This window comes from Phascolarctos cinereus, unplaced genomic scaffold, assembly GCF_003287225.1.
Source record: "Phascolarctos cinereus isolate Bilbo 61053 unplaced genomic scaffold, phaCin_HiC Scaffold_3;HRSCAF=262, whole genome shotgun sequence".
NCBI lineage: Eukaryota > Metazoa > Chordata > Mammalia > Diprotodontia > Phascolarctidae > Phascolarctos > Phascolarctos cinereus.
The window spans coordinates 156,958,519-156,976,653 of record NW_027555736.1 but is presented as its reverse complement, the minus strand read 5'-3'; the positions used below and the strand labels follow the sequence as shown (position 1 = coordinate 156,976,653).

Sequence of the window (18,135 nt, the reverse complement as noted above, 5' to 3'; positions counted from 1 at the left end):
TAATTGGTTTATATTAAACTTTAGTTTACATATTTAATTGACTATAAATCAATATCAACAGCTTTCTTTCTGGAACTAGATGAATAATGAAGTATATGAAAAATAAGTGGGTCAGAATATCTTATCAGGGTTCCCTCAGACTTGAAAATGTATTGTAAATCACTTATTCCCCTAAACTATCTGGTACTGGGCATAAAAAGAGAGAGAGAAGTAGATGAGCAGAACAGATAGAGAACATATATCAGTTATTCAACCAAATGTACACAAAAGTACAAATAGAAAATAAGACCCAGGAAAATGGTTTACTATTTAACAAAGGCACTTTGGGGAATTGGGCAATAATTTGATGGTAAATAAACTGAGACCCACTCATTATATTACAGTGTACATCAAAATGAGTTTCTGCTGGATGACAGACTTAAATTTAGAAAAAGAAACTATAAAAAGGATGAAATAAAATGAAAAATGGTATGGTCAGAGAAAGAACTATGGAGTCTGAATGCAGACTGAAGCATATTATTTGCTCTTTTTTTCTTTTCTGTTTTGTTTTGTTTCTTCTTTCTTATGGTTCCTCCTATTGTTCTAATTCTTAGTTTCCTCAACTGGAAAAAAAAAAAGATAGGAGATGGACTCTCAAGTCCCTTCCAGCCCTAACTCTATGATCCAGCAAAAGAAAATGAAGTGGAAACAGACAGGTTATGAGAACACAGAAAAACAATGTCACAAAAATCCAAAGGAGAGAGTATCCAAGAAAAGAGGGTGTCCAAAATTAAGAAAAGACCATAGGATTTTTAAAGACACCACAGGTATATTTAGAGAGAAAGCTTTCAGAAGAATGACAAGGTCAGAAGCCAAACTACACATCTATCTAAATGCCACTGTAAATATACTTCTAAGTAATATCAGGCAAAAAAAAAAATCTCATGGTAAGAAATTAAAAATTCTTTAGAACTAATATTTTGATGAATAAGAAGATTTTAGTTATGTTGTTTCTGGTGATAAACAGATCTCAGATTCTATCTGTTGAGACATTTCCATTTAACCTGTCATGTTTTTAGATTCTTTATAGCAAAGAGCTACAGAAAGAATAACCTTGAAAAGCTAATGAAACAAAATCCCACAAAAGACATAAGCCAAGTAAATCATATGGCTGTAATTCAATAACACTGTCAAGTTCTGAACTGCTAAAATGACAAAGAACAAAACAAATAACCAATTTAAAAACTTCAATGTATAGCAACTAAATTCTGGGATAACTTGGCATCTCCTACAATTTCCAACATGGAAACAAAAGCTATAGTTCACGATACGTAAAATATTTCTTTTTTCTCCTAATACTAGGAGTTGTAAATATTAAATAAGTAGTTCACTGAATGGGCCCCAGGCTTCCCAGATAAGAGGAATAGATAGGGCAAGTTTGAGTAATCTGGTATCTGGCCTATTTCCCAATTTCTCAATACCCTGTAAAGATAAGGCATTAATAAGCATAGTTCAGAAATAAAATAAACAAATGAATGGCAAAACAAAAATACCTAACCCTGAATATGAAATGGTCTCAAGTAACTCTTAATATGACACTGCCATGTATCAAACTGCTATATCTAGTTTTTCTTTCTCACAACAGTTGTAATGGGGATAGGTGGGGGGGGGGGAAGGACCCAACTTCTCACAATCCTTTAAATTCAAATGGATACATGACCTAGATATAAAGAGAGGTATTACAAGAAAATCTGAAAAACACAGAACATATTACCTATCAGGCTTATGGATAGGCAAACAATTTATGAATAAACTAGAGATAGAGAGCAGAGGGAAGTGTAAAATGGATTATTAAATTAAATCAAAAAGATTTTGTACAAATTAAACAAATGTAGCCAAGATCAAAAGGAAAAGCAGATAACTGGGGAAAATTTTTTTTAACAGATTCTCAGATGAAGGTCTCATATCTCAAATACATACATAAAGAACTTTGTCAAACCCATAAAATGGTCAAGGGATGTGAACAGGCAGTTTTCCAATGAAGAAATCAAAACAATTTATAGTCATATGAAAAAATTCTCCAAATCACTACTGATTAGAGAAATAAAAATTAAAACAACTTTGAGATATCATTTTACACCTATCAGAATGGCTAAAATGATTGGAGGGGAGAATGACAAATGTTGGAGGGGATGTAGGAGAACTGGGACACTAATTCAATGTTGGTGGAACTGATCCAGCCATTTTGTAGAGCAATCTAGAATTATGCCCAAAGAATTATTAAACTGCCCATACCTTTAGACCCAGCAATACTACTACTAGGTCTGTTCCCCAAAATGATTACAGAAAAAGGAAAAGAACCAATATGTTTTAAAATATTTATAGCAGCTCTCTTTGTGGTGGCAAAGAACTGGAAATTGTGGGGATGCCCATCAACTGGGGAATAGCTGAACAAGTCGTGGTATATGATCATGATGGAATACTACTGTGTTATAAGAAATGATGAGCTCAATGATCTTAGATAAATAAGGACAGACTTGCACAAAATAACGAAGAGTGAAATAAGAAGAATCAAGAGAATGTTGTAGGGTAACAGCGACATTGTTTTTAAATACAACTTTGAATGACTAAGTCATTTTGACTATTATAAATACCCAAATTAACTACAATGAATATATGAAGGAAGATGCTATTTGCATCCCAAGAAAGAACTGATAGAAATATGTATAGAATGGTTTTACATAGATATACATATCTGTGTCTCATGGTAGCCATGGGGGGGGTAAGGGTGGAAGAATAAAAAGGAAAAAAGTTACGACATCTTTATTATATATTTAAAAGGAATAGAAAGTTGTACATAATAAATTCACAGTTCCATGTACAATCAATTTTTTTTTCTATTCTATGTTATGGAAATGTTTGTTTTATTTCTTAAGTTAAGAATAAAATAAATAAAATTTTAAAGATAGAAAAGAAAATTAAATAAATTCAAGTCACCTTCTCTCCCTATAAATATCATTCAAAACTGAGATTCAACCCACTGAATACTTGATTCTAATTAATTCCCATAAGCCAAACTAAAGCAAACTATCTCTAGCAGCTAGGTAAACACTAGTCTTTTCAAGCCTTGATGATGAACATAAGGTATAATAAAAAGGCTATCCTTAGTAAGTAAAGCTACATTTTTTTAAAAAGTGGAATTCTATAGAAAAAGCACATAATTTAGAAGCATGGCAGGATTTAGATGAACAGATACAAAGTGAAACAGAACCAGGAAAATAACATATATGATGACAATGGAAATGGAAATGGAAAGAAAAGCCTAAAACCAACAAAAAAACCTCCAACCGAAGAAAAAAATAAACACCATCAAAACTTAACCCTACATAGTAGAAACACTACATGTAACATTAGATTTTTAAATATGTTGGTTTTGTTGCATTTCCCCCCCTCATTTTTATTCTTTAAGAGATGGTGCTCTAAGAGAGAAAGGGAAGGAAGAGAGGAAGGAAAAACTAGTTAATGTCTACTATTTGCCAAGGCAGTGCTAAGTATTTTATAAATACTGCTCATTTGATACTCACAAAAACCCTTTTTGCTGTTATTATAATGACTATCTTGACCCCAGGATGAGGTGAGAAAACATATCTCTTTCTTGGCAGAGGTAAAGGATACTATCAGACCTGGATGATAGAGTAGTTTTTCTGAACTGCCTCCCCTCCTCCCCTTCCCCTTTGTTACTAGGGTTGGTTCTGACTAGAGACTACAGGAAGGATATTTTGGAAAACGAAACAAAAGATATCAATAAAAGAATTTAAAGTTAGTAGCTTGCACTTAAAAAAGAAAAAAAACCCACCTGATTTAGTAACTCCCTACATAGTATCATATGCAGTTAGGACTGTTCTAACAATTTAATATATCCTTTTTTGGATATAAATGTCAATCATAAATTTTTTCTTAGCTGATCATAGGCAGTCCAGGATTGTCCTCACAAAGTATTCAAACTATGCCATTAGTTAAGTCATATTTCCCAAAGGAACATTATAATTAGGGATTGTGTTCCCAAGCAAAGGTTCAACATCAAATCAATCAAATGACGAACTATATGTCACAGGTCATGTATTTAAAGTGCCATTTTTTTTAAAAAGGAAAAATTGAGCAATTATAAACCTACTTTCATTATTAAGGCTCTTTAAAACTAAAACTAACATGATTCATTTCACAATATATTATTTATGGCTTCTATGACCCTTCTTATGATGTGCCCAAGAATATATTGCTTTTTAGAAGCTGTAACTGTAAATGCAATCCTTCCTCTGAGGAAAACAAAGAAATTGATATTGCATGCTAAAAAAAGACCAACCACAGACATTTATACACAGCTACATTGATAATGGAGGCTTTTTCCCCCTCCATGTTAGGATCATTTGCACTGCAAGTTAATTCCTTCCTCAGAGAATCTGAGTTAGCATTCATGTGTAGAATTACATGTAAAGGATAAAGCTATAAGCATCTCTACCTTGAGGGCCTTTGATCCTCACTTGAGAGAACCACCCAAGATCATCCTCCTGATAACGGCAAGGCAATTTATTGACAGAACTCCCTGGGAAGATGTGTGCTCATATTAATTGGCTACCATCTTGCATACCTATGTAGTTTTAATTACTTTTCATTCTCTATTACTTGTATCCTTAAAAAACCAGCTGAGGTCTCCCCAATTAAAATTCCATATATATGTGTCCATCTGGGCCCAAATAGTCCCATAGCACCTGGCATATTATCCTACACATCCCCCTTGTTAGCTGACCTCTCCATTGGAGAACACTGAAATGCTATGATTCTTATCCCACTCAACAAATTACAGTAGTCAAAGATCTGGAAGCAGAAGAACTAATACTTTGTTTTTCCTTTATTCACCACCTAAAACTCCCTCCAAAAAAAGGAAAGGTGTATTGCTAATACATTTCAGATTCCTGTACAAAAGGGGAAAGATGGGAAATCATCTTCGGAGTGTCATAACACTACCTCAACCTGGAGATGGATTTTGGAAGACCACAGCACCCAACCTTATACTATAACCCAACTCTTAACGAAGCATGTCAGCTATACAGAATAGCCTTAATAAATCTCTACTAGGTCCCTGAGTCATGTGTGTGCATGTGTATTTTCACCTTTCCCCTTCTCTAAGATAGATGCTTCATTTCTGTAGTCACTCATTTGGAGATAATTGTGCCATGTGGAAGAATTCAAAGTGAGTGGGAGGACAATTTTACAGGAGGTTAGTGGTTGAAGAACAATACATATATTATGAGAATTTTTTCAATGTTCTGTTGATATCCAGTTTTGTTGATGCTTTTTTCCTTAAAAATATTGCTATATTATTTACATTGTTACATGTTACAACAGCTAGATGGCACAGTGAATACAACACCAGGAAAGGAGTCAGTAAACTCAAATTCAAATCAAATCAAATGGCTGTGTGATCCTGAACAAAGCACTTAATTTCTGTTGGCTTTAGTTCCCTCACCTGAAAAATGGGAATAACAACAGCACTTATCTCAAAAAGTTGTTGTGAGGATGGAATGAGATAATAATTCAAAAGTGCTTGGCACAGTGCTTGGCACACAGTAGGCACTAAATAAATGTCAACTATTATTATATGGAATGGCTCTCTAGGAAGAATGAGGCAGATGATACAGGAGAAAATTTAGGAGATGTAAAAATAAAAGGTGTAAAAAAATTATTAAAAGGACAATGGGTGGCAGGAACTGATCAAGTCCCCTCATTTGAAAACCAGGTCCCATTCAAACTGCTATAATAAGTGACCCTAAATCACCTAAAATGATCATTAAGTATACCTTAGACCAGGCGTGGGGAACCGTCAGCCTCAAGGCCACAGGTTCCCCATACCTGGCTTAGACATTAACTATGCGAGGGATCCCAGAGTGAAAGAAGTGAACTTCACTGCGCTTTTTATTTGGGAATTGCCAAACAGTTCTTATTTTTATTACAAGCAATTAATTGCAAGGAGGGCCATTACCTAAAGAGACTGCCTACCAAGGAGTTCTTATGAGAACTGCATCTAGTATATATGATATAAAATCAAGAAGTAAAAGCAAAGGCAGTTAGGTTAGATTCAAGCTATCATGATATAAGGGGAAAAATCATCCAGATAAGGAGTGATGTGGGCATGGTGTTCTAAGATCTTACAATACTGTCCTTCAAAGTGAGAATACACATTGGGAAAAGAACATATTACAATTGCTTTCATCAGTGGTTTGGATTCATAGGTGGCTCAACACATGTCTTCAAATCATATTCTTTCTTTTGTTTTTGCATGGGTCACATTGCTAGCAAGTATCAGGTGTCTGAGGCCAAATTTGAACTCAGATCCTCCTGAATTCAGGATCAGTGCTCTATCTACTGCACCACCTAGCTACCCCTCAATCATATTCTTATAAACAGTGACTTCGAGCTTCAATTATTTAATTATGGTATCCCCTGGGTCTTAAGGCTTTTAAGACAATATACTGCAAAGTTAACTTCTGTATATTAGTTTCAGAAAGTTAATATACTAATAATAATAGATTGCCATTAGAAGGTATTTTCTGAAGTGTCAGGTCTCACGTGTTTCAAAAACTGTTTAGAAAATCCAGCCTCAGACCACTTGACAGTTATTAGCTGTGTGACCCTGGGCAAGTCACTTAATCCCAATTGCCTAAACAAAAAAAAACACCAACAAACAACCCCCCCCCAAAAAAAACCTGTTTAGAGAAGTCTGAACTGTTACTTCCTTTCTTGTCTCATTAAATTTCCCCCTAGCAAGCCTTAATGCTGTGCTTTTAACATCTGAGCCTGTCTTCTCATTTGCAAAGTATGAATACCAGTACTATCACTATCTACCCTCAAAGAGCAGTTATGTGAAAAAAATTTTACGAACCCTTTATAAAAATAAAATTAAAAAAACCCTGTAGTTCAATTACTTTGCCAACAGGTGGCATGCTCATATACAGGTAAAACCATTGAATGAGAAAGAACAGGCAGCAAAAAATAAAATGGAAGTTCAGTTCTACTGAATGAAGTATAACAAAGTAGGAAAAGATGGAAATGACATTTATATTTCCCTTCCTTAAACTTAAATCTAATTCTGATTGTGAATGACATATTCCAAAGTTATTACAAAATTCTCAAAAAGTATTTTTAAAAATTGCACTATCTCAAAAACAGGATCTTGACATGCTTTTTTTTAAAATTGAGAACTATTTTCAATATAATTGGCTTCCTCTGAAAACCCATGTATTTCATACATTTAAAAACTCCAGAAGGTGAGAGAATTCAGGACTCAAACGTTTTAAAATAAATTAATATACCAATCCAACTATTATCACTTAGGTTTGTTAATCCACTGGAAGTCTTCAAACAATGGCTGGATGGCTGTTTGTCAAAGATATTCATACTTTTGGTGTGGGGTGGAGACCTCAGAGGTTTGAAACCTCTTCTAATTCACTAACTCCATGAGAGGCAGAAGAGGTATGAGGTATCCCTTTCCCCAAATGACTCCTCATCTGGATTCACATAAACTAGATACATTCCTGGTATATCATGACTCCAAAGACAGAGAAATCAGACTGGCTTTTAAAAAATTCTCTAGCTTAGGATGTCCCCTTTCCCAGAATTTCAGGGAAAAAAGAAAACAAAAATGAACAAACAAGAATTTTAAAAAAAACACAAAAAACTAAAAAACAAAAAACAAAAAAAAAACCCAAATCGTTCTCAGAAAGCATCTAAAGGATTCACCAAAATGCCAAAGGGATCCACAACATAAAAAAGTTAAGAACTCATGATGATTTAACAAAGAAGAGTATTTAGGATATTTTTAAAATAAACACTGGTTGTACCTTGCTATGTGGTAATTCATTCAGTCATGTCAAGATTCCAAAAGTAAAGACAGTTATAGCTGAAGCAACAAGAGGGAACGGGGGTGAGAGGAGGTGTCGAGCCACAAAGGGGAAATAGGGAGAAAGGAGGCCAAAGGTCATACTCTTCTCTAAAAACAAAAAACTGGAGGTATTATGCTTTATGGAAAATATGCACATAGGGACTTACAACCAAGATTTTATAATCTTATTTCATAAAAAAGGTTTGAACATCACTCTAAAAATTATGCCTCTAGATATTTTTAATGAAAAATTTAAAATTTAATGAAAATTAACCCTTTCATGTTATATAAGACAATGAAATACTAACAGTTTTGAGAAAATCTCAGGATCAGCAAGTAAAAGCTTGAAGTTAACCTTTACATAAGGGCCTGTTGTTCATCAGAGCAGGTGTCTGATAAGACCTGTTGAATAGGCAGAGTTCCTCCCTTGAAACATCAAACCCAATCTGGCAAGATAAATTTTAACTGTCTCTCTACAACTCTAGAGTGCTTGGGGTCCTCAAGATCTCTTGGTGACTGAACTGGTGGAAGGCTATGGAGTTCTAACATTGCTATTCTGAGATTTTACAGGCCCAGCCTTCTACTGAACAAAGTCCCAATTTCAATGTACTAACAATGTACCTGGTGGAATATTGGTAAATTCTGCATAGAATAAGTCATCTTGTATACGGTTCTGTCAATACAATTTAAATACAGTTAATGACACATTCTTCACTTTGGTAGAGAGAAGGGAAAACTAGAGATACATAACATTCCATACATACTCTTCCAGACATAGTCGATTTGTCAGTTAGCCTTGCTTAATTCTAATTCTTTTTAAAGGACAGCACATTGAGGGTGGTGAGTATATTGAAAAAATTACAGTGATGTAAAAAACAACATGATTATCAATAAAAACGTTTTAAAAGGTCTGATTGACGAGCACCAGCTCATTCTCACACCTCAACATATATGGCTATTCTATATCCTTGGTATTGGTAAATTGAGAAGTTGGCATTTTCTATTCAAAAAGGATCACCAAAAGCCTCCTAGGACTCCTGGATAAACTCTGACCAATAGCTTTCTCCCCCCCGCCCCCTTTTTATGGTGAGGCAAGTGGGGTTAAGTAACTTGCCCAGGGTCACACAGTAAGTAAGTGTCAAGTGTCTGAGGCCAAATTTGAACTGAGGTCATACTGACTCCAAGACCTGAGCTCAATCCACTGGGCCACCAAGCTGACCCTGACCAGTAGCTTTGTATATGTAATGAGGTCACCAATTTTCAGCAACCAGGAAGCTAGGAAGGTTACTCTGGCTCAGTCTGATTAGAATTCTTGGAAGGGGCATACCTTCCACTGATGCAGTGAAGAATATATTCATAAATTCTTATTCTGATCAATCCTTAATGTCCTCCCACAAACCATCAAAAGAGAATCCAACCAACATGACAAATTAAGGCTTTCTTGCAGGTCTCTTTACATTTTGTGGGCAATAAGTTGGTCTACCCATCTATTACCCCTCAATCTCCCCCTTAGCACTCACTCAAAAAAGAAATCAATTTCAATAATGTAATATTCTCACAATAAACCAAAAATATAACTTTGAACTATCAAAACTAAGAGATTTTACTAATTTCACAATTTTCCTTAACTTTGTTGTAGTCACACTTTTATCAATGAAGAATTTATTTCAATTATGCCCTTACTTCAAGGTTAGAAACTTCACCACCAGCAGATTATAAGAGGCAATGATGATTAAGCCCTTAGAGATAACTAATTCAAACCTTTACTCCAAGTATCCTCTTAACAACATCTCTGACAGGTGATCATCAATCAGACATGTTTGTGTCTATCACAGGTTAAGCAATGCGCTAGGTGCTGGGGACACCAAGAAAAAAAATGAAATACTCCCTGCCCTCAAGGGATTTACATTATGTTGGGAGAGACACCATGTACACTTAGAAGTGTTTACAAAATACAAAAATCTAGACTTTATCATATCACTAAGATACCTCACCATGTCTGGATAGCTCTAAATGGTAGCTATTCCTTATTTGAGGAAAAATCTGCCTCTCTGTAACATCTACAATGGGTTCATGACATATGAAAAACAAGAATTATGATACAAAAGCATCATTATTCAAATAATGACAAATGGGCATAAAGTATTAAAGAATATATCTGATACTCTTGGTGGCAATGATTGCTTTCCAATTAATGATATAACAAAGATTCTTGTCAGAAAAATCAGAAGGTATAGAGTTAAGAACGAAATAATTAACAAATGCTACAGAGGTCAGGAAACATAAAGTGCAAGAAAACGCCATAAAATTTGCTAGTTAATAAATCACTGGTAACCTTGGAGAAAATGGGTTCAACTGAGTGGTTGGGTTGTAAGGCAGGTAACTGAGTAGTAGATGGTTATGTGGAGAAAATGAATCTAAATAGTTTCCCCAGAAATTCTGTGGTTAAAGAGAAGGGATATAACACATTACTTTGAGAGGATGATGGGATCAAGTGAAGAGTTTTTAAATGAAAACAAAGATCTGAACATATCTGTGAATAGTAATGAAGGAGTCAATTCATAAGGAAAAACAGAAAATTATGAAGAAAATCAGTGCAGGGCCTATGGGTATGAAACGCAGCACATCCTGCCAGACTCAAATGATGTGCTGTACTGAACAGTAATCCTCATCCCTTTTCTTTTTCACTGTACTACAAAAATTAGTTTCCTGGTAGTGCAGTGAGTTAGAATATATTTGGAAATGGTGATATAAAGGATAGCAACTGAATTACTTTAAAAATAGGGAGAGAAAGGGGATGATATAAAGGGTAAACTCCTGAAGGAGACTGAAGGGGATAGCAAAAAGAAACACAAATCTATTTATCTTACTCTAGAGCAAAGGAGGAGGAAGCAAGGGAGGATTATGTTGAAATGATGTAGAGTGCAGAGATGCAGGTGAAATTGTGAAGGGCAGCTTTCATTTCTGGATAAAGTTATTTGGTAAGGCCCTTTGCACAGAAGGGCTGGCAAGAGAGGTGGTCTAGGTGGCTTGAAGAGAGAAGTCTGGAACAGATGCTGAGGAGACTAGGATAGTCAATAGGAAATAATAAAAGGATTAGCAAGAACTGGTATGCAGTAACAAAGGCCCAGATGAGTTTACATAACAAATCTGTACAGGAAGTCAGGGCACATATAGCAGCACATGTTTAAGAGCAGAAGACAGATGGTAGAATAATCCAGGGTTGGTGTTTGGACAAGAAGACAGGGGACTGAAGGGCAGAAGACAGTGTGAAGCTGAAATTAACTATCAGGTCAAGATTTTGAAGGATGGAAAGTGAAGCCAAGTGATAGCTTAGGAAAGCAGGGAGGAGTAGAATGATTTGAAGTTTCAGTGAGGAAAGTAAATAGGTTTAGGAGGAATTAGCCACGTGAAGTCACGTTGGTTGAGGATGTTAATGAATTGGGAATCAAGTATATTTGAAGGGACATCAACTTCTAAACTGAAGTCTCCCAAGTAAAAGGCAGGTGTTGGAGAAAAGATAAACTGTGTGCCAGGTGCTAAACTCCTAGAAAGGAAGAGTGAGCTGGCAGCCAAGATAGTAATCATCAGGATACAGATAAAATTAATATGGTGAACAGCAATTGTTTCAAAAGCTGCACAACTGGCAACAGCCATTTGCCCCCAGGTGAATAATCTAGGGCATAGGCCCAGGAAGACTTACTCACTATGTACTTTCTTACTTCAGTAAAAGCAATCTCTTGATTTGAATACTATGCCTCTGAGCAGACCTTTTGCTTAAGATCAGACTGAAACTCTGCCCAGAACAAATTGATTTAGCCCACAGGATCTAGTACAGTTATCTCAGGGATCAGAAAAAGCAGCAATGCAGGTGGCTTTGGGCAGCAATTATAATTAAGCTTGTTGGAGGGCCTTAAGGATGAATGGATGAGGGATACCTGGGGTCAGCACCTACCCTTGGTGAGAATGGGGATGAAGAGGCAAGAATTACTGTGACTAGTGACTCTGACTACCCAAGTCACTGAGGCCAAGGAATGGGGATGGGGGTAAGATTGTAGTAGGCAGCAAGTGATTTGAATATTGTACAACTGGCTACTCACTCCCAGGTGAATGTTCTGGGCCCCTTACCCTCATGTGGGTAGTGATCTGGAGGGAAAGGGCCTCCCTCTCCAGACAGCCTAAAGGGTTGTCCAGAGCGGCAGATGTGACCAGTTATTAAAAAGGGAAAAACAGGATTACTACACACCTTTTCTTTTTAAGCCTCAGTAAAAATAACTACCTAATTCAAATACCCTGGCTCTAAGTGTTCCATTTCCACCAGATCAGAAAGATTGGAAAGAATGAAGCTCAAAAGAGATGTTACTAAGTGACAGTGATAGGGGGAGAGTTGGGAAGTGAGGAGCAAGAAGCATTCCTACTCCTCCTCATGGCCCAATGTGTTAGGGTAGCATGAGTGAAGGTACATCCAGCACTAGAGAAGGTGGCTAAGGATTCAGTGTCGTCTAGTGGGGAGACAGGTTTCTGTGATTATAAGGAGACTGAAGCAAAATGAAAAGAACAGGTCTAATATGATGGGCAGTCTTTTTATCAACAGAACCAAAAACTGCATTCAAATCTGACAGTTCTAACTATATGACCTAGATAAAATCAAATGTTTGAAGGTGTATAATCACCAATTACAAGTACAAAGGAGAGTAAAGTGCAAGACACGCTAATAAAACAGGAAAAATCTTGTCAACAATTCATGTTTTGGATCCTAGATTCAAAGACATGTTAAGTGATAACACTGTATGATTACAAAACAAGCAGCATTTATAGGAATATATGTTAGAATGGCATTTTTTAAATGTTGCAAAATCTACAAGATTTTGGGTGTTTGGTTCAGAAATGCAATTTGAGATGGCACTAATCATATGCTTCCTGAAACATACTGGCAAGACTTCCTTACCTGCTTTGATTTCTTGTACCTTCCTCAAATATCAAAAAACCTGGTTTAGGCTTAGAAATACTGACAAAGACAAAGCCTTAGAAGCAGCAAAAATTGCTAATAGTAATAGCTGAAAAAGAGAAATTTAGGCTAATTTAATGTTGTAGCTAAGTTGCAGTCAATGAATTTGGGGTTTTATTTCCCCTCTATTTTTCCGTTCCTTTTCTAAAAATGAGGGCTTTCTGGATCAATTTAACTCTGTCCAGGGCAAGTCCAAAGAGTATCTTAATTTTCATTTAACATAATAGGGCTAGTGCTCTGTCAAGTTTTCGTCTTTATCATTTGCAAAATGTAGAGAATTCTGGATTCATAGCACAATGCTCTGTACTCAGTAGCCATTTAACAGATGTCTGATTCTAACTAAATTCTAGTTTAGAGAAAAGGAAAAATTAAGGGAGAAAATGGGAAAAGGAATTGATAGCTCCTTTACTTTTTGTGGTAGCAAAAAACTGGAAACAAAGTAGGTATCCATCAACTGCAGAATCAGTAAAGCATTATTAGTGTGAAGAATTCAAAGAATGCCAAGACTTATCAGAACTAATACATAACTGGGGCAGGTAGGTGGCACAGAGGAAAGAGCACTAGCCCTGGATTCAGGAGGACCTCAGTTCAAATCCGGCCTCAGACACTTGGCACATACCAGCTGTGTGACCCTGGGCAAGTCACTTAACCCCACTGCCTAGCCAAAAAAAAGAAAAAAAGAGAAAAAAAGAACTAATACATAATGAAGTAAACAGAACCCAGAACACAGTATACACAATAAAAGAATATAAGTTCCTTGAGGGCAGAGATAGTTTTTCTTTACTCTTTGTACTCACAGTTCCACAAGGCTAAGCTTTATTGTAAGGTGATTAATAAATGCATGCTGACTGACTGAATGACAATGCAAATTGGAAGTATAAAAAAATGAAACTGAATGGCAGCTTAATAATCGTGACCAAGGTTGACCCCAGAGAAGAATTGAGAAAAAAGCATCTTGCTCTCATTGCAAAATGGGGCCTCTGGGTATAGAATACTGCATACATTGTCATATTCTGTTGCTATTTGTTGATTTGCTGACCCACTTTTTTCCCCTCTTTAAAAAAAATCTGTCAAAAGGGTTGGCTTCCTGGGCAAAAGAAAATAAAGGGATCTATTTGGAAATGAATTATGTAAAAACAAAAGGGATCAATAAAAATAAAATTTTAAAATAAAATACATGATACCTTCTACCAATCCTTTCCTAACTGGATTTAAAGTATTTCTTTTCCATTACCAATTACTTATAGAGAGGCTGGATGTTAATTGTTTCATTGTCAGGCCTAAAGAATGAGACAGGATTTCTCAGGATATATCCCTTTAAATAAAATTCCCTTGCAACAAATAATTTAGTTTCTGCTAATTAGATTATAGTAAGACATTATCTATATTACTATACCTTTATTCTAAAATACATGTAAAGCATTTAAGGGAGGAGAGGTAAAGAAGACCACGAGATTAAAAATAATATAATTACTCCTGACTTGGTCCACCAAGTCCAATGTTTATAATTAGTCTCTTATTCATGCTTTTCCTCAAAGTTCTTTACGATCATTATTTTTATAGTATCTTCAGTAAATATCATTATTCTCATTTTACATGAATAAATTTTCTTAGAAAAAAATAAATAAAAATAAATTTTCTTAGAAAGGGAACCATTTACCCAAGGTCATACCAGAAGACAGCAAGTACTAGCAAGATAGTACCTCATTTAGATATTTTACATCAACTTTCCTCTATTATAAAACTGTGACACACAAAATATACTTAGGCAAATAAGTAAAAATTTTCTGTAAATTAAAAATAAAATGACTATTAATTTTATACTAAAAGATTAAGATAACATATACAAATCCAATTAATTTCAATTAATGTTTATGAAATGAGTACTATATTTAAGGCATTATGATGGGTGTTGAGAATACAAAGATAAAAAAGGAAATAAGCCAGCTCTCAAAGAGTACAAGAATGTAACCCAAGCAAGGAGGTTCCACTACCAGCCAAGAGAGTCAAGCATACACCAAGCAATGTCCAGAAGCCAATAGGGAACTTTGGAGAGGCAAGTACTCACTGTAAAAGGAATATTCTATGAGGGATACAGAAAGTATAATCTATTCCTTTGTTAGTAAAGAAATATTAAATGTGATTAATTCTATTATACTATGGCACAAAAATGGACTCAGGTTTTTTTAAGGTTTTCTTAAAGGCTGAAATATAAGTTTTTTGCTTAACGCGTTAACCAAAAAACTGAAACATCCCTTCCCCAAGCATTCCAATTAATAAAGGTTTTACCTTCAAAAAAATTGTTGGAGGTGAAGCATAGAGATAAACCCAAGGAGAGAATATTTCTAGCAGAATACTCCAAAAGTCTTGAGAAATAGTTTTTTGAGGACAACTTCTACTGATTGGAGATCTAATGAGGATGGTATGGTAAGAGAAAAAACAATGACAATTGGCTATAAGAGATGCTGTTTTGGGATATATGAATATAATTTCTGAGTAAGACAGCCTTGAAAACAAACCTTGTAATAAAAAGCCTGATTACCCAAATAAAATGAGAAACATTTCTTTTTTAGGAGAGCTACTTTGAATAGAATTAATCTAACATGTTTGAACATGCATTCTGTCTAAAACAGTCTTCCAGAGTAATGACAAAAATATTTGATTTCAATTAAAAATATAAAATCTCTTTAAATGCCCCTGTGAAATTACCAAAGAGCCTATAGAAAAAAAAATAGTAATAGACCACAGGGAACACATACATACAATATGTTCATGACAACATTTTTGATGTCTAAAAAAAAAGCTTTTTTCCCTTACAATTAAAATAAAACTTCTAATATCTATAATATTTTTTTAAATTTCCAAAATAGATTACATATTACTTTCAGTTTACAGCCTCTGACCCTCAAATCTAATCTCTCCACTTAATGTGTGAGGAAAGAAATTCGATGAGTTGGGGAGAGGGAGGATTCCCCCTTTACAAAAGAAATCTTGTAATACTGAAATGGGGGGGGGGGAGGAAGGAGCTAGACTTAAAATGGACTAGAACCAAGGTTAGCCCCTTAGCCTAAAACCTTTCCAAAGTGGTCTTAGACATCAACAACCTATGGGAGTAATTATCAGTGACAGCAAAAGAGTACCAGGCAAAACTTCAAATAAAAATGTTTTTGTCTTGGTTGATTTTTCTACTCTTTTTCACCCCTCTCATTCCCGCTAGATCATTCAAAACTCCAATCCTTATAGAGTTGTAATCTCAGCTTCGTGGTACACATTTATCTAATTAATTCATACTAAAGTGTGACAGACTGAAGTTTGCCCCCCAGAGGTTCTTTACTTTTAAAAGGTCAACTAAAATACCCAAAAGAGAAATATTCAGGCCTATTACTATCCAGCATCTACCACCTCTGCACCCCCAACAAAATGCTGTTCATATTTGACCCCTCCTCAGCCTAATAAAACAAAGAGATGTTTCTTAGGGAGAAAGCTTGGGTTGACACATAAAATCCCCTACATATGAAAACAGTCATTCTAATAAAAATCTAAGCCCTTCCATGGTGGTGGTGGCGCGAAGAGGTGAAGGGTATCAGATTCTTAGGAGCCTACACACCCAAACTTCAAATTGGAAACCTAATTTAAAAGTTCCTTTTTTTTTTAAATGGCACCAACCTTTGGGTTCTGCCTACACAAGGGCTAGGAAGGCTACTGCTGCACAGCACGATCTTCCCTCCTACCTTTTCTTAAAAGCATTAATCGACATAATTTGGGAGACACTCTTTCCATCTCTAGGTACTAGGAGGATGCTCTCAGGAGGAGGTAGCGTCCTTCTCGCAGCTCACACTGCCAGAAGACTGTGTGCCTAGCTCCACGTTTCTCAACAGGGTATTCTTCCTGAAGACAATAATGGGATGGAGAATGAATCCAACTGCAAGAGAGCCGTGAGAAGGGGAGGGGGAGATCTCTTCCGCGGGCGTGGGGGGCTGGGAGCGTGTTTTCATTCGTGACATGGGAGGAGGGAAGGGATGGGGGAGGGCCGAGGAGAGGAGTCTGGCAGACGAGGCGCTGCTGCTGCAGTCTAGCCTCTGGTCCTCTTTTCTCTTCTCATTACAGACAGGTGGTGGTGGCAGAGGTGGCGGCGGCGGCCGAGGGAAAAGGGGAGGGGAATTTCCTTACACCGCCACCATCCGTACAAAAGGCGTAGGGAGCTCCCCCAGGAGAGGGAGAGAGCGAGCGGAGCGCGCAAGCAAAACCTCCCTCGTAGCCCAGGGGATGGACCCACCCGCACGCGCGCGGGCGAAATGAAGGCGGAGGAGGCGGAGGCGCCGCTGCGGCGCCTCCATCATCACCGTCTCCGCAGCAGGCCTGCGCGGGCCCCACAGGCCTCTCCGAGCCTCAGTGAGTCCGCTGCGCAACGGCGGAGATCCCACCCCCGCGCCGCTCCGACCCAAGATGGCGGCCGGCGGCCACCGCCGCGCCGCGCCACCCCATCATCCTCCCCTCCCCTTCCTCCCCCCCCGGGGGGCTCCACGCGCCCGCCGGACGCCCCCGCTGGGCCCTCAGCCCCGCTCCCGCCCCCCCGGAACCAGGCGGCTCGGGGACGCGAGGCTGGAGGCCGCGCCGGCGGCACGGCTGAAGGGGAGAGAGGGGGCGCTTACCGTGTGTGATGCGGGAGTGGCCTTACTGGGGCACTGAGGAGGAGGAGAAAGAGGAGGAGGAAAAGGAGGAGCAGGAAAACACCGCGGCAACTGGGACGACGGCGGCTCCCATAGCGGAGCAGGCGCCTAGGCTGCGGGGAGGGAGGAAGGGAGAGAAGAAGGGAGGGGGGCGGGGGCTCGCGAACCCGCCGCGTTGCCTCATGGGTAGATTCCAGGTCAGCCCCAGCCAGCCCGGCTCCTTTCTTTCCTGTTAGGGGAGGGCGGAAGAGGGGAGGGAAAGGGGGAGTGGGGGAAGGGCGCCACAGCATGTGCCTTGCTCACCCCTGTTCGAGGCGTCCGTTTCCCTGGGGCCACTGGGAGGCCATGCGCTGTCTGCCGGGGGGGGGGGTTCTAGATCTCCTAGGTAAGATGGAGGTTTTCCCTGATGGGTGCCTCCTTCAGGGTTGTGGGTTCATCCAACCCAGAATGAGGGCTGCTGGTGCAATCTCAAAACATAGAAATCTGGGTACTGGAGCCTCCTTAGGAATGGATCTGGACAGGCCTGGGGAGTGGAAAGA

General features: G+C 37.8%; 1 protein-coding gene across 11 annotated transcripts in view; it reads right to left on the bottom strand.

Annotated features, from left to right (window-relative positions):
- Window positions 1-17,669, bottom strand: part of ZNF280D (zinc finger protein 280D) — an 81,939-nt gene extending 64,270 nt beyond the window's left edge. For 7 of the 11 annotated variants that reach the window (XR_013485357.1, XR_013485356.1, XM_020981504.2 and 4 more), the window contains exon 1: window positions 17,579-17,669. The gene's annotated coding sequence lies outside the window, so the exon portion shown is untranslated. Of the gene's footprint in view, window positions 1-15,215; window positions 15,337-16,657; window positions 16,815-17,202; window positions 17,309-17,578 lie in introns of those variants that run through there. The other 4 variants (XM_020981497.2, XM_020981512.2, XM_020981534.2 and 1 more) reach the window with 4 other exon arrangements.
- Between the last annotated feature and the right edge of the window lie 466 nt (window positions 17,670-18,135).